This window comes from Rhyacophila brunnea, unplaced genomic scaffold, assembly GCF_057557595.1.
Source record: "Rhyacophila brunnea isolate RB1 unplaced genomic scaffold, BYU_Rbru_1.0 scaffold_20, whole genome shotgun sequence".
NCBI lineage: Eukaryota > Metazoa > Arthropoda > Insecta > Trichoptera > Rhyacophilidae > Rhyacophila > Rhyacophila brunnea.
The window spans coordinates 31,137,384-31,160,437 of NW_028232860.1; the positions used below are offsets into that span (position 1 = coordinate 31,137,384).

The following is a 23,054-nucleotide window of genomic DNA, read 5'->3' on the forward strand; positions in this document are numbered from 1 at the left end:
TAATAAAATGGATTGCATTCTTGTAGAATCTTCATGAAAATGCATTCTTGTCAAATTTGGGATCACAAAGATTATTAAATAAAAATTTTATCGTAAATATGTCACTATATAATGTTAACAATAATTTTACTAATGGTTTTGTAAATGCGTTTAAAAATTAATAAATCTAAAAAATCTTAACACCACTGCACATGGATGTACTGAAATATGACTATATTCTAAGAAAAATAGAGCGAGAGGTTTAAAAGAATACTATTTTATGTAATAAAAATACTTTATGCAGTCATCAAATGTTTAAAATAAAGATAAAGGATAATAAAGCTTCAAAATTATATAAAGAGATTATCTACAACGTTTAAGGAATGTCCAGGATTATGTTCTGAAAATATCATAAAAGCTCCATTTTGACCTAAACTGAGCATGTGGGCCCTTAATGTGCATCTTGTTAAGAATCCCAAAAATTGATTTAAGATCAGCAGCAGGAAATATAGGCATTTGAAAAATTTGCTGCGTCTTACGGAGTACGGAATAATTCCGATCCCTCATTAGATGCATCACTTTCAACTCCTAACTCCTTTGTTTCGGCAGAGTTTCAGTCCATGGGTACAGAAGACAGTTCATGTCAGAGCAAGTAAGATTCTTCTTTTATTTTCTGGACTATTTCTTTAAGTTGCATAGTAAGCATGGTTGCTACATCAGTCTCGTGCAGTTTTGTTTCAGGACAAGTGTGGCACCAAAATATTTTCAATCTGATTTCCGTTTATAACATCATGAAAGGTAGACGTGCAAAAATCGCGATTGCATTTATACATGACGAGTGGAAATGGAGTAACTCAAATTATGACGTCGAATAACGGAAATTTTACAGAAAGAAAACGACACAATATGTCTACACTAGGGATTCCAATCTCGGGATTCCGAATCCCGGGATCCCGAGCTATTTTCGATAACTATGAATCCCGGGATTGATAAACATAATGCCGGGATTTCGGGATTGATTTTTTTATCAATTTTTATGGAAAATAAAATAAAAGCGAAAATATAACAGAAAAAATACTTTTAATAAAAAATAACTACATTAGAAATAAACTGAGTTTGAATGAAGTTTGATTTATACCCATGTGTAGGTTGCCGATACATTTTATTTTTTCACATAAATTGTTAAAAATGAGAAAGATTGGAAAAAAACAATACTTCGCACTTTTAACAAAGTAATTCCACCATGATATCATACGTTTTACGGGAGTTTCATATTTGGCTGACTAATTAGATTTATAAAGCGGAAAGGCCATAAGTACGCCATGATTATTTGCTTTACTATTTTAAATCTCGCTAATCCATTCATCATGTCTTTACTATCAGAAACAGCAATCTCATAATAAATTCACATTATTATTTATATGACAATATTATTTACTCCATTAAACTTGTGTATTTTCAAGATTGAACGTATACAATATTAACAATAAATGTCTTAAATAGTATAAATTATACTAGATTTATTTTTGACCGATTTTATCAATGTTATTTGTAAATATAAAAATTTTATATTAACAATGGAAAAAAATGCTAATCCCGGGATCCCGGGATTGTCAAATTGTAATCCCGAAATCCCGGGATCAGAATTTTGGCTCGGGATTGGTTTCCCTAGTCTACACTAGATAAAATTTTATATGATTCATCAGATCATGGATTTATTTCAGAGAATATTTTGATTTTTCTATAGATGAAAGAGGAATGAAGAATAAATTATGTAAAATAAATATATTGTATTTTCTCTTCACACATTTATCATTTAGTATTTGAATACTTTTTCAAATGACATCAGGATTTTAGTCAAACTAAAAATAAAGAAGACTTCGGTTGTTTTTATTTAAAGCCTTTATTGACATTTTTACAATAATACAAATCTATATTTAACTTACTAGTTATAAAGTTATCGAGCTTTAAAGTTTGTGAAATATTTACAATAATTAATAATTTCGTTATTAACCTTACCCATTTTACACACGCCACCTAACATATTTTCTGAAATATCTTATGTTATGATACAACATTTTTTTTTTTTTTTTTTCGACCATGTCCGATCCTGATAGAATCATATGGGCCTCCACAGAGTGGAGGTTTGTATTGAAAGATTTTGTTTTTTTACGAGAAATGGATGTCAGCCACTTGCTCAACTTATTAGGTCCATACCCTGACACACACAAATTGAAAAACAATATGTGTACTTGCCAGACCCAGGATTCGAACCTGGGACCCACGGCTTTATAGTCCAACGCTTATGCCGCGCGGCCACCGTGGGCACCTTACAACAAATAGTAAAATATAATTATGAAGGCATATTTACATTAGTATAAATTTGTACATGTTTCCAAAACCGACATTTACATTTCAAAATGCTAACATACAGTGAAACTAGTACCTACTATAATAACGGAATGTGGCTACATAGAACGCAACGATGTTTGTTAGTAGAGTGAGAGAAATAATAATAAAAAATAATAAGGTAAAGCATTGAAATATAAACAAATTTTGTATTTTAATTTTGAGAAAATAGAAGTAGGTCAAAAATTGAATTTACAGCAACACTGCCGCTATCTATCAGTGGCGAGGGACGGAGATAGGCTGTTAAAATTTGACGTAAATAGTGCACATTAAGCTTTGTCAGTCAGATTTATTTGTTTTATTTGAACTAAGTATACATATTTCGGATGGTGGTAATTAGTTTTTAAATTTCAATTAAACCCTGCCTAAACAAAATCATAATATTTTAGATATGCTATGGGCAATCCGACAAAAATTGTGTACACTTTTTCAGTTATACGTATTTGATTAAGAATACATATTACACATGATGTTGGTTAGTTATTTAAAATTGATTAAGCCTTGTCTATAATTATCAAACCATAATCAACAAAAAATATTCTTCTATCTATAAAATAATATCTAAAATGATGTATTTTATGCCATATTTTTAGATATTTTATAAATAAACGAATATTTCTTGACTATTATTATCTACCATAACTTGGATTAGAGGTTTAATTAAATTTTGAAAACTATCAAACACTATAATATATACATTGTATTCCTAGTTAAATGAAAACAAATATGTTTTACTGAAAAAAGTTTAGTGTGCACGAGCCTACCTCTATCTTTCTCCACTGCGTATCTATGAATGAGTTTTGTAATGTTATCATCTTGATATAGAATACAAAAATTATGGTTTTCATTGATGATTTTTAAGATTTTTTTAAATGTAATGTAGTTATTAGTAAACATATTCTGTGAAATTCATTTGACAAATAAAAGATGTAAGTTTGAATTTTTCTCAGTCGAACAAATTTAACTTTTCTTATTTTACACGCTTTTTACAAGCTTTTACACGGTGTATTATCTAGATATATTCAATAAAAGTATATTCTTGTTATGTCGTTGATAACTAAGAACATCATAGGTATGGCTTATTATACTATTCGTACATGAATTACTAAATAAGTCAGCTGGTAATCAAATGTATTATTATTATATAGATTATTTGAGGTAGTGGACCATTCGCTGTGCTATCCACATATTTAAAGTGAAGATAGTATTTTTAAGTAGGTAGTAAGTCCAAATATTTCGTAACCCCTGCCTTTGGTCGATTATATCACCGGAACCCACTACGGAATATGAACTCGGTTGTTGTGGTAAGATGGAATACCTGACGATTTCTGACTCTGTTTCTGTCAACCATAGTTTGTATAATAATCGAGTGATCTTTGGTATTGTTTTAATTAAATATAATGGAGTTATTTCGTTCACGCACACAATCTACAATATCAAATTACTAACTTTAGTCACCTACGTATATTATACATTTGAAATATGTTATAAAGTGTATTTTTTTAGAGGTATAGAACTTTAAGCTGGCAGCACCTTTTTAATTGGCGGCCATTTTGTAAGCTGTTAAGTGATTTATGTTTAGTTTGGTTTGACATTTCAACATGAATAGACTGACGCCTGAACAACGCTTCCAAATTGTGAAAATTTATTTTAAAAATAGATTGCCGTTGATCCCGATTTTCATAAGCGAATTTTGTTTAGCGATGAAGCTCACTTTTGGTTGAATAGATACGTCAATAAATAAAACTGCCGTATATGGAGTGATGATAATCCTCAAGTGTATGTTGAGACACCATTACATCTAGAAAAATTGACTGTTTGGTGTGCTTTATGGGCTGGTGGAATAATTGGTCCGTACTTCTTTAAAAACGATGCTGGCCAGAACGTTATAGTCAATGGTGACCGCTATAGAGCCATGATTACTGACTTTTTTCGTTCATTAATTGAACAACTATGATGTGCAGGAGCTGTGGTTTTAACAAGACGTTGCAACATGTCACACAGCTCGTGCCACAATTGATTTATTGAAGGAAACGTTTGGTAACCGCATAGTTTTACGTTTCGGACCCGTGAATTGGCCTCCAAGATCGTGCGATTTAACGCCGCTTGACTATTTTCTGTGGGGATATGTGAAGTCGCTAGTCTACGCCGATAAGCCCGAAACGATTGACCACTTGGAGGACAACATTCGAAGCGTTATTGCCGATATACGGCCACAAATGTTGGAAAAAGTCATCGAAAATTGGACCTCCAGATTAGACTACGTCCGAGCCAGCCGTGGCGGTCATATGCCAGAAGTCATATTTAAATTATATTGCCAGAAGAGCATCTTTCGAATAAAGTAAATTTCATGTCAATATAAAAAGTCATCTTTGTTTTATTCCATTTCAAAGTTCTATACCTCTAAAAAAAACACCCTTTATATATAAAGTATAATGAAAAAATATTAATTAAACTGGCGTTCAAGTAGGAAAACTCTATTAATATCTGACTTGTTCAGCAGTGCAGCATCATGCAGAAGTTTTATTACTGGATATAAAGAAGGCATACATACATGCCTTAAAACTGTTAAGACATATTTATTATTCGCCAGAAACATTTTAGAGAATAGCCATACTATAGTTACAACTCTTCATCTTATATATGTGCATATTATATAATATGACAGAAGTCATGGCTTTAACTTTAGGTACTAACTTGAAATAAATAAATATATTGCAAAAAACTTCGATGTTATATAATCCCCTCCTAAAAGTATTCTGAGATAGTATTTTTTCGACCATGTCAGTTTCTCAATGGCTTCCTTTTTTACGAAAAATGGATGTTAACCACTTGCTCGGCCTATTTAGTCCGTACTCTGACTCCAAACACAAATTGAAAAACAATGTATGTATGTACCAGGCACAAAATTCTAAACTGGGACCCTCAATATCATAATAAATATAAGAATATATACATAGATATTTAAAGCTTGTAAAAATATTCCTTTTTAGTGTTTAATAATAATAATGAAAATTAATAAAATATAAAGACGATAAATGTATAAAAATTACGATAGTGTTACGTGCAAAAAGCTAAGCAGATATTAAAATACTACAACGTCTCCTTCTGTCACAACTTTTAGATCATGAACATTTAGTCTTTAATTTTTTTTTTGAGAATGAGTTGAAGGCATCCCCGGAAAAGGGGTATATATAATACATCATAATTATTGTCAAAATGTGATTTTATTGACTAAAACGGGTCTATATAGCATTGCTCACGGTATTGGAAAGTTTTATTATTTAAACTGCCACATTTTTTGAGATCCTAGCAACACTATAATGCTTACCGTAGAAAAGGGGTCTAAATATTTGATTATTTTATTATCCAAAATAAAAAAAACAAAATTTTGTCAATGATAAAGAGTGTTTTCGTGAACATAATTATTATCACAGATATACTCCAGAAGTCCGCATGATCGAATAAAATGTTTTTCTCCTCTCCTGAACAATTTTGTTTTTGTATATAGACCCCTTATCGGGGGGCGCCTTCAGTTATATTAATAAGTCAAGTATCATAAATAACCAAAAAAGCTAACAGAAAGTATAATTATTATAATGTTTGAGACTTTCACGGTCGTTTTTTATCGTAATAGATTCTCCCTTCTCCTTCTTTAATCCTTCCTTCTTCATATCTCTTGATAATGACCTATGCAAAGTGCCCGAAACGTCGAGGAAAGAAGGAAAAAGTACATGCGGTGGAACCCCAAGAATCTATTACGATAGAATGTTTAATATTGATTTTTTGTAAAATAACTATAAAAATAAACTTTTGATTGAAAAAATAATGAGCATATTCTCATTCTGGTTTTTTTCGGAGAAAATAGGTGTCAGTAGGTATATATGCCGTGATCTGGTTATAACATGTAAACGTCATATTCTAATATATTTATGTTTTCTAATATTCCATTTGAGTCATTTTTTGCGACCTGGGTTTCGCCTTTCTGCATCTTCAGGCACTGTGTATACTCACCAAAAGGCAAATAAACACTGACACCGAATACTATTTACTCTTACTTATAAAACAGTTCAATACAATAAAGTAGGTAAAAACTTATCACCTACCTATTAAGTCAAGAGTCACAATAAAATAAATTATATAATTATCTATCGTTGTTTTTATTTTATTTTGGCCAACAATAATAAATTCGTTTCCTAGGCAACGGAACAATTCTACTATCAAACTTGCATTTGTATACAGCTAATTGGTTTGCAGCTAACTTTATTCTGTAAATTACTTTCGTAACGGCTCTCAATTTCACTCTCTACCAAACGTCCCAAAAGAAGCATAACTTCAAAAATATAACAAACAAATAATTAATAGATAATGGAAGTGTTTGTAAAAAAAACCCCTTACCTTATCAATAATATTACACTCTATAAGAGTATAAAAAATCGCCAAAACCTAATAATAGATCATCAAGAGGTGTTAAATCGTCTATTCTGGGAACAATGGTCTAATGGGCTTAAATTCAAATTTCAAATAGAATTTAAAGAATAAATTCAAATGAAATAGAAGAATAGAATTCAGATAGAATTTAAATTCAAATTCCATCAAGTAGTTACCTTCGGTCATATATTTAAAATAAGTCGGTGTGCCGTCACAAATCCACTTTTCAGTTAAGTGAGTTCCCGCATCCGAAGTCAAGTTTATAGAGCAAAAGAATTATTTCCGCTGTTCTCATAAATCTCCTCAGATGTAAATCTTATAATACGCGCCAGATCTAAATTAGAAATTCCACTGTTTGTATTTTGGCGGCAATTCGCAAATTCTTACGTAGAGCCAAGGCTTTTTATGTGGATTTATGGTTTACATGAGTGTTTCAGCGGTGTCATTGTGGCATTTTCGCTGTTTATACGAACCTGTTCTTAAGTTACTGTCAAATATTACGAACCGCTTGTTAAAATGAGCATCGATTTGCGAACTAATTGTCCTTATATACGCTTTTATATGAAGCCGTTGTTAGAATAGTCATATTTCCGTAACGTTTGCTACTTTAGAGACATTTTCCAGGATTGATCTAACTCTTCCTACCGCCGTATGCATATAACATTAAATTATCTTCAATCTAAATACTATCAATTTGCATGCATGAACGTAAATATTAGTGACGTATGGGCATTGTTAGTTTATGACGTCAAATGCGTCACACGTTAGTATTACGGCCATTTTTTTTGTTAATATTTATTCCCTTATAATAATTTAAAAAAAGTGTGGAATTAGTGTCCGAACTGCACAGTATAAATTGAATAATTATAAATTAATAGTTAATAATAATTTATAAGCATTTTTTTACTACTTTACAGTGTTTTTATAATAGAACTGAATATCGGACAAAGTATTCCCAATAAATATGTATTTATTTATTGAACGGCAACATAGGTTCGCTTTCCATAGCTAATTTCACGTATATTATCTATAGCTTACTTAATTTCTATTATGCGATTCCGACTTGAATTATTTGACGGTAATAAAAGGGATTTAAATATAACGTATTATTATATAATGATCTCTTTATAATATTATCTTTTATACCAATAACCCTATGACAATCTCAATATAACCAGTGTCATTGAGACTTTCGACTTGTTTATTACAGTTTTATTTTCATCTTATATCTTAATACGGGACCATTGTATCTACTATCTAGTTTCTAGACTATGGATCAAAATTGTACGTATTTTGTAAACAGCACGAGTAGGTGCTGTTTTTAAAGTTCGAAAATGTTTTACATGTCAAACGTTTGTTGTAATAAATGCATAATTTCAGATTATATAGTGACAGGACTGATAGTTAACCATTTTTAATATTCAGTGATGACGTAATGACTTCACATTGCTTACGTCATAAACAGTAGATCAAGATAAATAGCAGAACATTAGATATTTAACTCGAACGTATTTTAGAATTTCATGCATACGGCAGCTAGTCTCTATCTAGTTATTTGTTTCAATATTATTTTGCCGAATTTAACCTTTCCTTTACGATACTAATAAATTCCATCTGTTCCGGTGATGTCACCTTAGGTTACCATAGGAGGTTGACAATATTACAAGAGGTAAAAGGATAATGCATATTTTGGCAACATAAATAAGTACAATATTTTTTCTTCATCATTATTTACTATTTGTTTTATCTATAAAAAAAAATAAAAAAGGATCAAAACCTAATTATAATCATACAGCCTACAAGTTATAATACTACCTATCTTAATCTCACAGCTTACTTTTATATCTCTTTCTCTCAATTGAGTGTGTCTCTCTTTATTGCATATACTTTTAGAACTAAGTACTTATATCTTTTGTTTATAATGGAATGCAAAGCTCTGTTTGTAATGTGCGTTTATAATATTGACAATCTAACGGATATCTATCAATTATATATTAGATTTACTGGATAATACTGTCGTTTTTGAAAGTAATAACATTTTAATTGGATAATATAATATTGATGATTCTAGAAACACACAAAAATTTAAAATGGTGAAGTGCATATCGTGGGCGTACAGGCAGAAGTCACTAACTTCAAATACCCAGTTCTGAGATAATCAATGTTTCATGTTTTTGTTTTTCTTAAAATTGTTGTTAAATCTTTGTTTTTAAGTTCTTCATTACTTTTATTTTTTTATAAATGTTCAATAATCTTAAATCGTGACTGATGCCAGTCAAGCAGCATGACTTTTTCTATATAATGACATTAAAATCTCAATTTCGTCAAAACTGGAGTTAGTGACTTCTGCCTATACGCCCACGATATTATCTAAAATATTTACAGTTTTTTGGGTAGGGTAACCTTAGGTAACACTACAGTTAGTAACGGAGATATTAATGAGTTTGTTGTTTTATTAAGTTTTAGGACTATTGCATTCAAAATATAAGCAATTATTATTATTGACACAATGATCGAAATTCAGTGGCCTGACTATTATAGAGGATCTAGGTCAGTGAAAAATCTTAATTAGTATTAATTTTATCCATCCATTTGGAGTCCTCTCCAACTTTTGATTTGATCAAATTTATCGATATTAATTTTTTACATACTGTTATGAATAATTATCTGTTAAATTCATATTTTAAATTTCATTAATGTATTGAGTAAGCCCCATAATTTTGACGTATTTTGCATACATACTACTTGGGTTACATTAATCTCCGAACCAGTTGTTATAAAATTATGATGACGTCACTGACTGCTGTTAAGCGTGTGGAGATAGATAGATGTGTTTGTTTATAAATTATATTACGCATACATCTGTGTTTGGTTTGAGTTAATCCGCGAAGCGGAAAATTAAACACAAATCGCGTATTACTCCGCTGTACATGAAAACAAATTTAAGAATTCATAAATCCAGTCAAATTATGTTCACTGCGAATAAAAATTACCATTTCAGAGTATCTGCAAAAAGCGCCTTTGGCACTATCTTGTTATTATTTATAATAAAAAAAATACATTTCATAAAATTATCAATAGCCCGGAGATATTTTTCTTGCTTGTAACCTTTTCAACATTAACTGATCAGCATTACATGTTATTATCATTATAAATAGAAATATAATGATTTATGACGTATTCTCGATTTTAAATCTATTTTACATCAGTAGATAATATTCAGTGTTGTTTAATTTATATCATCATTACATCATAGTTACTATCGATTCAGTGATGAATGAAGGCCTCTTTTTTGTATTGACTAGTCTAATGATTTACGCCAACGGCAAAATATCATTGGTAGATTATGTTAGTGGCATAATCGCAACGTAGAATACGTCTTTACTAGGTTTCCAAGTTACGGCATGTAGGTACATAAATTATTTCTGGACTAAGTTTTAAAAGCAAGGGTGCATTATTGCAGAGTTACCCACGTCTAGGAAATCCAATCCCGAGCCAAAATTCTGATCCCGGGATTTCGGGATTACAATTTGACAATCCCGGGATTGGCATTTTTTCCATTGTTAATATAAAAATTTTATACTAATAAAATTGATAAAATCGGTCAAAAATAAATCTAGTATAATTTATACTATTTAAGACTTTTATTGTTAATATTGTATACGTTCAATCTTGGAAATACACAAGTTTAATGGAGTAAATAATATTGTTATATAAATAATAATGTGAATTTAATATGAGATTGCTGTTTCTGATAGTAAAGACATAATGAATGGATCAGCGAGATTTAAAATAGTAAAGCAAATAATCATGGCGTACTTATGACCTTTCCGCTTCATGAATCTAATTAGTCAGCCAAATATGAAACTGCCGTAAAACGTATGATATCATGGTGGAATTACTTTGTTAAAAGTGCGAAGCATTGTTTTTTTACCAATCTTTCTCATTTTTAATAATTTATGTGAAAAAAATAAAATGAATCGGATACCTACACAAGGGTATAAATCAAACTTCATTCAAACTCAGTTTATTTTTAATGTAGTTATTTTGCATTAAAAGTATTTTTTCTGTTATATTTTCCATAAAAATTGATAAAAAAAATCAATGCCGAAATTCCGGGATTATGTTTATCAATCCCGGGATTCATAGGTATCGAAAATAGCTCGGGATCCCGGGATTGGAATCCCTACCCACGTCATATCACCACCAATACATCCATTCTATACGCAAGGCTGCTATCGGCGGCTATCGAGGGTAGTTTATCATATATATGTATTGGGATGGTTAATTATTACAATAAGTTAACCGTCTGAATTGTCAAAAAGTTCTATGCTTAAACAGCACCTCTCTTGGTTGTGTTAACTTTTATAGCAAAATAGACAGTTTTAACAGTTTAGACAGCTAACTTATTGTCGTTAAAAAGCAAATGATACTCTCACAATTACAGCTTATTGGAGTATCAAGAAATGAGTATGTTATCTAAGGGTTATAATGGTAATCATAATAGGGAAAAGATGCTGTAACTCACTGTTACTGTTTGTACCTTAGGATACATACACAATCAATAAAAAAAGAAATATTTTGGAAGAGGAAGAACCATCAGACGGCTAACTTATTGTAATTACAATAAGTGCTAATACTTTGATACAAACCTACCCTAGATAGCTGCCTTATCGGGTGAAAGCATTATTGTGTATAGAATAGATGCGCAGAAATGGTTTTCTCGGCAAAGTTAAGAGACTCCTTTAGGCAGGTGCAGCAACTCAATGACACATAATTGAGTTTGGAATACTAGACTGCCCTCATAAGGAAAAAAGCAGCTTTTCGACAAGAATCACAAATTGAGTGAGTGTACAGATAATGCTCTACGTGAAATTCTGAACCATTTGACATAAAGTCAAAAGCGGTATAAAATTTATATCAGTATAATAATCGACATATTGTTTTTGGTTTTTTTTTTCACGAAAACGGTAGTTATTCTAAACAAAAAGACATTATAACGAGTTTCATAAACAAAAACACAGCATCAATTGAAAATAAACTGGTTTTTGCTTATACCATATTATATCAAATGATTCATAAAAATTATTTAAAAATGTATTAACAAATGTTGAAAAAACGTAAATGTCTCATTATCTCAAAATGTGACTTTGGCAAATAACTGCCGTTTTGATTATAGGGGCAGTAGGAACAAAGACAGTAAAACAAAACAAAACGTAGTGGAGAGAGAGTCAGAGAACAGACATATGAGAATGTTGACTGGTGGTAAAGTCAAAATAATATTCATTTTATATATTGCGCTTGATCCATTCATTTAGAAAGTCATTCAACTTTATACAGAGGTAGGTATTTATCATTTTTTTCTTATAGTATTTTAAGGTTTTTTTGAAAAAAATATGCCATCTGTTTTATTTCTGAAGGTAAGCATTAATAAACACAATTTTTTGCTTTTAGCACAGTTGACATTGTATTTGTAAATGCGCAAAAAATAGTCGACCACGAAACACTTCCATTCAGATTTTCATCTCGTCAGCACGATTTTTTTTTTAATGTTTTTCTTTATTTATCACTTTTTCTGCAAAGTTGGAATGAAAACATTTTAGCGAGATTTATGGCAAAATGTAAATAGTCGTGATGCCATTTTTTTCAGAGAAGTCATGAAATGGACCCCGAGCAGTCGTTTTAAAATCACGAATGCAAAAGAATGCATTCGTAAATATAAGGTGTTTACGAAAAAAGTATCGTTTTTTATTAGAATACCGCCCCATTGCCGTCAAAATTATTCAGTGCTGAATAAATAATATGTTATAGCCTACTAGAAGGGTTCTACCCCATAACTACCTTCACGCAAAATGACAATGCCGAAAAATAAATCGGTGACAACCAAGTTTATATTTGAAGAATGTGTTAACGTTATATGAAGTACCACGTTTGGAATACCGGAGCACTCTAATTGAATTAGAATCTATCATTATATTATATTATCGCATACCTATGTACATTTTTTTAAGTCGGAGGCAGTAGATAAATAGGAAGCCAAAAATTGTGCATCAAAACGTCACATAAAAACTTAACACAAAAACCTGATAGTAAAAACTTAGTCAGTTTTAGCTTAACTAGGACGTATTTGGTCAGATTTTATCAATTTGTGACATTGTCAAATCCAGTGAAATTTTAATCAGCCGTTTTATAATTTTAAGTAATAATTATCTGTGGATGATTTAATTTGTTTAGCTCACTCATTCATTTACCTTCACTTACAGATATATATTTCTAACTTTCATATTTCTAGCTCATAATATGTATCCATTTATTTAGTTTATTAACGATATCAATACGTCATTATATTATCTTAAATCTCTATCTAAGCAATCAAATTCAATGGGATGAAGTTTACGAGCAAGTAAATAGTGAATAATTTATTTAAGATATCGACTTATATTATCCCGTATTGCATACCAGTAATTTATTTCCTATTTCAGCCATGCTGTTTTTGCTTTTTTCAAAACTTTAACAGCCGGGCTAAGCACTCAACCTGATACACTTATTTTAATATTTCGAGATATGAATTTTGGCATCACATTATTTTTATTACGACTCTTATTAAACCACAAATTTTGATAATATGCAATATGTATAATATTAATACTATCGACATATTATTTGTTTTACGAATAACTTTTTAAGACTGGTATCACAGATATATCTCATTAGTTAACTCCATTAGTTACCATTGTTCCCAGAATGGATGATTTTACACCTCTTGAGTGTAGTATTTTTATTGTTTATAATTACTAATGATCAATTATTAGGTTTTTATGATTTATTATACGCTTATCGAGTGTATTATTATTGATAAGGTAAAGAGGATTTTTACAAACACTTAAACTATTCATAATTTTGTTTGTTATATTTTTTTATTGTGACCCTTGAGTTAATGATACATTTCTACCTACTTTATTGTATTGGTTTGTTATATAAGTTAGAGTTAATATTATTCATTGTCAGTGGCTATTTGCCTTTTGATGAATGTACACAGTGGCTGAAGATCCCGAAAAGCGATACCCGGGTCGCAAAAAACGACTCAAATGGAATAGTACAAAACTTTAATCCATTAGAATATAAATTCAAATTCCATCAAGCACCTTTCGTCGATAGTATTTATATAATATTCCTTCACCATATGGTTTTGGTTATAGATATTCCGTGGATTTTGATATAACTCTGTCCTTCTGATATAGTCCATTTATCCAGTAGGGGGTTTCCATTACTTCGATGTCATGTTTGAGTATTATATTTAAAAATCATTCTGCTTCGCCAATCATCGTTCCTTCAATTACGTAATTGGTTCACTGCAACTTATGTCTTATGCGATGAATGGGTATCTACATTTCTGATTTAATCCTTAGATGAAGTTATTGACGCTCCCTTGATCTGTATACCTGTCCTAATATGTATAGTTTATCAGCTATCAGCGTATTTTTTTAGGTTTTAAGAAAATGTAATGTATCGTAATTCCTACATGGCATTTTCAATTTACTTGAAAAATCCCAACTAATCCGAATACTGTAAATTCATTTGGATGTTCTTTACCTCTGCAGTGTTATGGTGGATTATAGCTAAAACTCATGGCTTCTACACCCTGAAGCGGCCCCCCAAGCCAGAATCTTTGGTAGGCCTCTCTAACGATCACTAAGAATAAAGGCAGTATGGTGCTCAACAGTAACGTTTTTCAAATGGCGTTCGAGGTAAAATTTAGAATATTTAGTAGATTTTTCAGCAAGTTTTAGCATTTTTAATACATCCACTTGAATAATTGAATTGTCGAGTATTGAAATACATCAAAAATTACGTCGCATAACCAAATGTTTTAAAATCATAACCAATATTAACATTTGAAGTAAATTAGCTCCGCAGGCCACGTTTTTACTATTATGGTCAATGTGTCTATGTGTGTTTATCTTGCTTATCTGGTAGACCCACTAGGCTAAAGCTCTGTCAGCTCCTCCTTGTAAGGGCCATGCTTAAACATGAACCTATATGATACCACAACTTTTATTTATTAATCTAAATTAAAAAAAATTAAAAGCTCAAGACTAAATTAATATTTTGGTTACTAAATGTATTGTGACTATATTTGAAGCGCCTAGTTTCAAAAGCCCCTAAAACGGTTTTTGGAAAATTTTGAGTTAGATATGTATTTAAATGGATATTTTTGTTACCTATATGATGGCTAAAAATTGAACTTTAAAAAACTTCAAAAACCGTCAATATGTGTGATCAAAAATTAGGGTAAATTTCAAAACGCGCTAAAATGGTTGGGTGTGCTTTTCAAATACCCCTAAAATGGAAAGCCAAAATACTCCTTAGAATGTAACGAATTAAGAAACAAATATATAAAGTTCACTGATTTAATAGATATGGTTTTTTCTCATTTTTCTCAAAACCACCTAAAATCGTTTTAGGGGCTTTTGAAACTAGGCGCTTCATTTTTTGCGTACAATATAATAAGAAAAGAACAAAATGATCAAATATGTTCCAGTATTAGATTAAAGCAAGCAAATTTAATCTATTTATGTATGGACACAAATGTCGGAATGACCCTTTGATGGACACTGTGAAAATAAATGATTAGACATTAAAGCATTGAAGTTCGACCCTTGTCAGTTTGATTTCGTACACATCGTGAGCTTGATATTGACATTTTGTTATTTTAATCAAAGATGCTTTAACCATTTCTATGTCCTACTACGTCCAATTATACATAATAACTTACTTTATATTTCGTATAACCTATTGTATATATAATATGATTTTGCAGTCACCCAGTTTTTGATATAAGAAACACTGCTTATCGCAAGTTTCTTTTTTGTGCATGTTTTTATAGTGCAAGATATCTGCAACCGCCACCTTCCAGTAGCTACGAATGCATTTAGTGGAGCGTGTATCAGCGGAGAAGTTGGTGTCGTGTTTTATTTTTTATTATTCTAATTCACAGCTGTTAAATATAGTAAGTTATCCGTTTAACTACTGTACAACCGCTATCAGTATACTAGAATTTATTATGAAGCAGTTTTCTCAAATACTTTTTTGTATACGTATTAAATCGACGTCATCAAAAAACAAATACTGAGAAAGGTTTTGAACTTGTAAGCAAGATGAAAATGGCATGTGGCGACAAAAGTATAATTATGTCGCTACATTTTAAAATCAACCAAGTTCACTTTTAGGTATTTTTTACATTTTTGTGAATTGCTAAAGAACTACTGATTTCTAACATTTTTGCATTATGTGGAATTTATTAATTTTAAATATTCTATACTCGAAATAATATAAACTTTCACCCTTGTGACTGTGTATTTGAGAAAACAAAAAGCTGTTTTTCTCCTGTTTATCTATTATGAACTTGGCTGATTTTGAAATCTAGCGGCACAATTATGAACCTTACTATATGATTTGACTCCGTTTGGCAGGCCATGTCGCAGGTATAGAAGATAGCAAATCTCGATAAAGGCTTCTTTTTAATATAGCAGAAAGAAAAAAAACGTCCCAAGACCCAGGATTTGGGTGATTGAACTGTGTAAAAAGACTAAAGACGTTTTTTGAATGTGAACAAGACTCACAATATATCGTAATACGGGCGGCTCTCGTGGTGTAGTGGGTAAGGCGCTGGCCTTCCACCCGAGAGTTTTGAGTTCGATGCCCGGTCATGATAAAATATTTATATGTTTTTCTCAAAGCCTGGGTGTTTGTGATTGTTTAAAATTACTAACAACCACCTTGTACGAAAAAGTAAGGACATGGTTATTATTAATTCTAAAAAAAAGTTACAAGATAAAAAGAACTTTTTATTTACCACGTTTTTAAATTTTCTGTTGAAACATATAAACTTGACTATTCTATGTATTAATAATTTAGGAAAAATTAGGCAATTGTCAACAAATCATTTTTTTGCTATTTTGCAACAAACAAACAAACAAACAAATATAGAATACTGAAATGTCATTTTTATTTCCATAGTAACGCACGTATATATTAATAATTTAGTTGCTAGGACCACCTTCTTAGAAACCAATAATAGTGGATTGGATTACGGGTTTCTTCCGAAATAACTTTTCATACAAAACAGGGTTTACTGATAATGAATTCAATTCTACTCAAAGATGGCTAAAAGTATTAAAAGAATGCATCTGCATCGTGTTCTGATATATTCTAAAAGTTTCAAATGTCTAGCTAGTTGGGAAGTTAGTTAAAAATCGATTGCAAGATTTGTACTGGATAAACAACCACCGGACAAACAATAATACGACCTAAGAAAAACGTGCTAATATATATTGTAATACTGATAATAAACGAAATAATTATGTCGACAACTACGAGTATTTATCGAAATAATTTGACAAGTAGGTAGGTATTATTTATTTTTGAATTTAGTAAAATTAACTATTTTATTTGACTTTTCATGACTTAATAAGTATACATAATAATTTTAATTGCAGTAAATCTTTTTATTGAATATGCATTGTTTTTAAAAGCCTCAGAAATATAGTATTTACCTATAAAAAATCTATACATACGAGGGTAGTCCCAGATTTCTAAGATAATTATCAGACACACACAAGTCAATACCATAGTTTCCATTTACGCCACGTATAAGTCGAAAAAAATAATATGTAAACTTTAAACTAGAGTATGTTCATACAGCTGAAAGTAAAATTAGTAGCTTTATACGTATTTTTCTCGGCTCCATTAGCCGTTTCCATGGTTAACTCTTTATTCATGAGCATTGCAAGCAAAAAATATTATCCAAAAGTGCAAAATATAAATAGTTTTGTTAATAAATATTTTTTTTATAAATAAAATTTAATATAACTCTTTGATAGGTATCGTACGTATTCACTGATTAAAATATTTTGCAAATAGCTTAAGGTTTTATTATAGAACGACTTTATCCATAATACGCAAAATATTCGTCAAATAATGTAAAGGAAAAATACTTTTTACATTTTGTTCGCAGTGTTGCCTTGCTAAGCCGCCTAGTAAATTTCCACGAATTTTCCAGTCGGTTAACCCTTCCGGGTCTTGCGAGGAGCGTTTGCAATGCCATTTATACGAACCCCACTAGCTAAAACGACTCGCTTGATAAACGCTATGACGGAGTGGTGTCCTACTACCATGTAATGCAACAAAAAGAAAGTATTTTGGGATACAGTTACATACTTTTAACAGATAATGTATGCATAAGAAACAAAGTATCTATATAAAAATACGGAGGGAGCCCAAATTTTTTATATTATAAAAATATACATTTACAATATTATTCACGCTCAAAATGGTCAACCACCAAACCCTGTACGTACTTCTGATAATTCCAAAAAGCTGTAGCAACCTTACCGCTCAGCATAAAGAGCATACTTCAGTGAAACGGCAAATAATTTTCAACTATAGGTGTGACAAAATTTTGGATTCGCTGGCAATCGGAAAGCGAAAGTTAAGCTGTGAACACGTCAATTTGTTTCGTGATGGCGACGGGGGTATTAATTCTTAAATCGTGTAAAGATTACTAAAATTTGTTACCATTTACTTTAAAAAGAAAACATGTCAATGAATATATTATTATTGTTACAAATATAACAATAAACAGAACATTAAATGGACGCATGTTTAATTTTATGACAAATTATATTTCGTTCGACACGCGTCATTTACACAATCAGCGCATCGCCTAGTCACGATCTTTTTAGACCGTGCCCCAGCTGAGGTATAGCCTTAAATAATTGACATACTGTCAAAATAAAACAATAAAGTGAGAATGATTGTCAGCATTTCCTCAATCATAAAAAGCTTGTGCAAACATTGGTGCTCTCTATATTTTTATACGGAGTCGAGGAATAGACGAAGGGAGCGGAAGGCAATTATTTATGCCTTTGAGAGGTGGTGTTGAGGCAGAATGCTGAGTTTTTCTTGGACAGGATATAGGACGAACCAGTCAACCATCCAGAGACTGCAGATAAAAAAACGGCTCTCGACAATATATCTGAGACTCATTCTGCAGTTTTTTGGACATATATATTGTTCGGCGTAGACGATAAACTGAAGAGACTGGTAGTTTTGGGTGGTCTCTTCTTTGGCTATATCCGCCCCTTAATTGGAGTATATGGACACTACGCGGTACCACCAAGAATCCCTATTGCTCGCCAGTCTTCTTGTTTCATGCTAGGTCAAACCAGCATCCCGTAGCTCTGCCGTATACACTCTGTAGATAGTATTTAGCGGCCTTCCGGAATCCGGCCGGCTTGAAGAACAGGCAAGCCAGGTTGATGTTCTCTTCTGGCATCCGCAGCACGTGGCCGAGCCAGGTCCAACGTTGCCTCTTCACTCTCAGCATGATGATAAATATGTTGGGATTAAAATTTTCAGAGAGCCGGCTAAAAACAAATAAATTGGTGGTATCCTTAATTCAAATCACAAATACTGATCAACAAGATTAAATAAAGTTTTCTAAGCACATAGAGGTAGTTTTTTCCTTATCAAGATATGGTGAAAGATGGCTGAATTGGAAAAATATATTGCTAGAATCAGATAAATGCGGGGATCGAGTCCCGTTCAGCATCAATTTTTTTCAAAATAATTGTTTGTAATGGGTGTTTTCGATCTATATGAATATAAATTTATAGTAATTTTAATCAATGTGTCATTGATGATTTCTTCCGATTTTCTTTTATTTTAAATTGATGATAATAACTGAGTTGGTTCTAGTTAAATACAGCTATAATTTACACACTTGTAATACCAGCTCTATAGTATATTTGTGTTGCTACATTTCAAAATCAGCCAAGTCCACCTTTAGGTATTTTTGACTTTTTTGTGAATTGCTGAAGAACTACTGCTTTCTAACATTTCTGCGTTATAAAAATGTGGAATTTATAAATTTTAAATATTCTATACTCAAAATAATTTAAACTTTCACCCTTGTGACTGTGTGTTTGACAAAACAAAAAGCTGTTTTTCTCCTATTCATCTATTATGGACTTGGCTGATTTTGAAATCTAGCGACACATTTATATGTCGCTTCTGTGGCATCAATTTTATTTAAAGTGCAAGAAAATCGTAGATTGTTATTCATAAAATACTATGGTTAAAATTATTGTATTATTATATTGCAAACACATACCTGTGTATTATTTTTTTTTAATGTGAGCTAATATACAAACAATTACTTTTCAAGCGAACACTTCGTAAAAGTAAACATCGACCTCTTTACTAAAACAACAGGCCCTCTCGAGTTTCAAGCGGCATGTAACAAGTAGGCTACGAGGTCAGAATAGAAGCCTTTTTTCGAGGAAACTGATACCCTCAGGGCGTGAGACGTCAGAGCATCGGGACTTCGTTTTATTGTCCAGCCTTTGAAGCTGGACCCTTACAACCCCTAAGGGTGTATGGTAACCTACACGTGGCTGGTATTCATATCAGACCGTAAAAGCCGTATCTTGCCACTGACATGGATTGCGCTCTATATCGCCTAGGGGTATTATTACGTAAAGCATTTTTTTATTTATGTTTACAACATAAATAGTGCCTTTGTTTGTGGGCTGATGCTCTTAAAATTTATGTGCATACATGGTCGGTAGATATAACTTTATTGTTATAATACATCAAAAATATCAGAAACCCTATATAATTTTTGATTTGTTGAACCTTGTCGTTTATCAGTTTAAACCATATTTTTTTTAAATTATCAACACTTTCAAAGATATGTTTTCAATTCCCAAGATCATTGATAAAAATGACAATATAATTTTTAAACATTTAATTTGGAGACATTTTATATCATTTAGTAAAAAAATTATTCCACCCACGGTGGCCGCGCGGCTTAAGCGTTGGACTATCACGCCGTTGGTCTCAGGTTTGAATCCTGGGTCTGGCAAGTACACATATTGTTTTTCAATTTGTGTATGAGTCAGGGTATGGACCTAATAGGTTGAGCAAGTGGCTGTCATCCATTTCTTGTAAAAAAACAAAATCTGTTAATACAAACCTCTACTCTGTGGAGGCTCATATGATCCTATTAGGATCGGACATGGTGGTAAAAGTAAAAAAAAAACTGTCTTCCAGGTGAATATCTGAGAAGTTATGCAGTAGCTGTATTAGGTAGAGATGCTTCAAAAGGGTTGATAAAAATGTGCGTTGGTATTTCTAGCATCTAACCTTTTGCAAATTATGAGATTTCTTAGGTAATAAGGCTTCTACCTTCTTTTATTGTATTATATTTCTATATAATCATTATTCAGTGTGTATTTGCTATTGGTGAGTGCGCATAGTGCCTTAAGAACGTAACCCGGATCCTAAAAAATGACAAATGAAATAGTATAAAACTTAAATCAATTAGATTTTTTTTAAATAGAGGTATTTATTTGTTACAAGTTGAATATATTTTAACTGAACTACGTTTTACCAGTTCTAATATCGACAGTATATTGAGTATTATATAAGTGATTTTGTATTTCCTTTATAAACGTACCCTTTAGATCTGAAACCTTATTCCTGGAAATCTCTTTTACTTTATAAAATATTTAAATACCCGTCGCTCCTAAGCTGGGCATTTCTACAATTTCCCGAATCTCAGTTGAATATGCAAATCCATTTCCGGATGTAGCAGACCAAAGAAAGGCCGCCTACCCCCCTTAATAAAAATGCATTTAGGGGCGCGACATGTGCGCTGACCATAGACTACCCCTTCTTCTGAAACTCTACGACCCTACAACTTCGACTTAGCAGTGGTTAGCAACAATATGACTACATAATTGTATCTATTCATATTTAGTATCATTCTCTAGCGAAGCATATAAGTAATAGTTTAATCATTAAAAAATACTATTAATGCACAAGATATTGATAATGTTAAAAAAATATTTAATAAATATATTATATTATTCACGAGTGCAGGAAGACGTAATTAATGTATATGATACATCACGTTACCTATATATGTGATTGCAATAACAATATTATCTACTTTGAAATTGACTCGATTGATTTATTTTAGAGAATTTTAAAGTATTTTTTGAGGTTTTTTTTTAAATATCTATTATTTTTTATGTTTTCAATAATACAAGTAACTTACTGTAACGTAACCACCAAGTGTATTATTATACACATGAATAATAAAAAATACTTAGCAATTTTCTTGAAAATTTTCACCGCCAACTGCTCATAATGCCGAACTAAAAGCACTCTTTACAAGACACTTGTAAAGCCAGTGCTCACCTTTGCATTGGAAACCTGGACAGTAACTCTGCGAAATGAACGAGCCCTGAACATATTTGAAAGAAAAATTCTCCGCCGTATATATGGACTGATCAGGGACGGCACCAATTGGAGGAGAAGATATAAGATTGGGAGACTGCGATGGCTAGGTCCTGTACACCGTATGAATGACAATGAACGGCAAATAGAGTGATGTCCAGCAATCCAATAGGGCGTAGAGGAAGAGGCAGGCCAAAGATTCGCTGGTTGGATGGAGCTGCCAGTGACGTATTCTGGGGGTACTGAATTGGAAAGCGGCCGCACTGGATAGGGACAGGTGGAGGGAGCTGTTGGAGGAGGCCTGGACCCACACCGGGTTGTCGCGCCCCTGATGATGATGATGACAATTGCTCATAATATCTAAGAAAATAAATATATAACGTATTATTTAAGTACATTACTAATATTCTTATTGACAATATAAAAATATAACTAAGGGACAGTGGGATTAAATCGAGTGGTACAAGAACTACTTTTATCTTGTACAATAAATAATGTCAATTTACGGTGAGATGTATGCCGAGATTTATCGCTGAACCAAACTGGTATGAGCACCTGCGCATCTATTTTGTTAGTACACAAGGCTGCTATCGGCGGCTATCAAGGGGAGTTTATCTTATATATGTATTGAAGCGGTTAATAAATTGTTACAATAAGTTTTAATTTTCAACATCGCATCTCTTGGCTGTGTTAACTTTTAGAGCGAGATAGACAGTTTTGACAATTTAAATGGCTAACTTATTGTAACAATTATAATCTTCAATACATAAATATGATAAACTACCCTCGATAGCCGTCGATAGCAGCATTATGTTTAGAATGAACGCGCTGAATAGTATTATCAAAAGTGATTTCCTATCGCGTCATCAGCGTAAAGTGTTCAGCCAATAATATGAACTACCAGTATTTAAGTACACATTCTCGTGGAC

The 23,054-nt window shown here is 31.7% G+C and overlaps 1 protein-coding gene across 1 annotated transcript in view; it reads left to right on the plus strand.

The window, feature by feature from the left end:
• Window positions 1–23,054, plus strand: part of LOC147071519 (adhesion molecule nephrin-like) — a 488,003-nt gene that overhangs the window by 256,101 nt on the left and 208,848 nt on the right. The window lies entirely within an intron of this gene.